This window comes from Octopus bimaculoides, chromosome 16, assembly GCF_046866305.1.
Source record: "Octopus bimaculoides isolate indiv1 chromosome 16, ASM4686630v1, whole genome shotgun sequence".
NCBI lineage: Eukaryota > Metazoa > Mollusca > Cephalopoda > Octopoda > Octopodidae > Octopus > Octopus bimaculoides.
This window is the reverse complement of record NC_142943.1, coordinates 17,581,444-17,582,093: the sequence shown is the minus strand read 5'-3', so window position 1 is coordinate 17,582,093 and position 650 is coordinate 17,581,444. Positions and strand designations below refer to the sequence as shown.

Sequence of the window (650 nt, the reverse complement as noted above, 5' to 3'; positions counted from 1 at the left end):
ATATATATATATATATATATATATATATATATATATATATGTATATATATATATATATATATATATGTATATATATATGTATATATGTATGTATGTACGTATATATATATATATATATATCTATATATATATATATATATATATATATATATATATATATATATATATATACACATACATATGTTTGTGCATATATAAATATAGATATGTATCTGTGTATGTGTGGGTGTAGATGTGTGTGAGCGTATGTGTATGTGTGTTTATTTAAGCATATGTACATGTGTCTTATATCTAATATATAAATGTGTGTATATGTGGGTGTATGTATGTGTGGATGCGCACATGAGAAAATATGTTGTAATGTTTTCTTTTCATGTCGAATTTGTCTAATAAAGTATTTTATAATTATTTTAGTAGTATTTTATTTATATTTTTAGCGATAATTTAGTAGAAGTAGTAGTATATTGATGTTTTGGAAGTGCACCAGTGAAAGAAGTAATAGCATCTCTAATAGGTGTTGCAGTAGCAGCTGCAATAGCATTCTTGTTTATGTACATGAGAAATGAAAGTTGACAGTTGAGTCAAAACCCATTCTTGCCCTTAAGTGTATTTATATGTAACTTAGCTTTATGTCTCTAGTAAAGAACAGA

General features: G+C 23.8%; 1 protein-coding gene across 1 annotated transcript in view; it reads left to right on the top strand.

Annotated features, from left to right (window-relative positions):
• Positions 1-469: 469 nt before the first annotated feature.
• Positions 470-650, top strand: part of LOC106884049 (dual 3',5'-cyclic-AMP and -GMP phosphodiesterase 11A) — a 389,181-nt gene continuing 389,000 nt past the window's right edge. Inside the window, exon 1 of the mRNA XM_052973868.2 lies at positions 470-650. This exon is cut by the window's right edge and continues 640 nt beyond it. The gene's annotated coding sequence lies outside the window, so the exon portion shown is untranslated.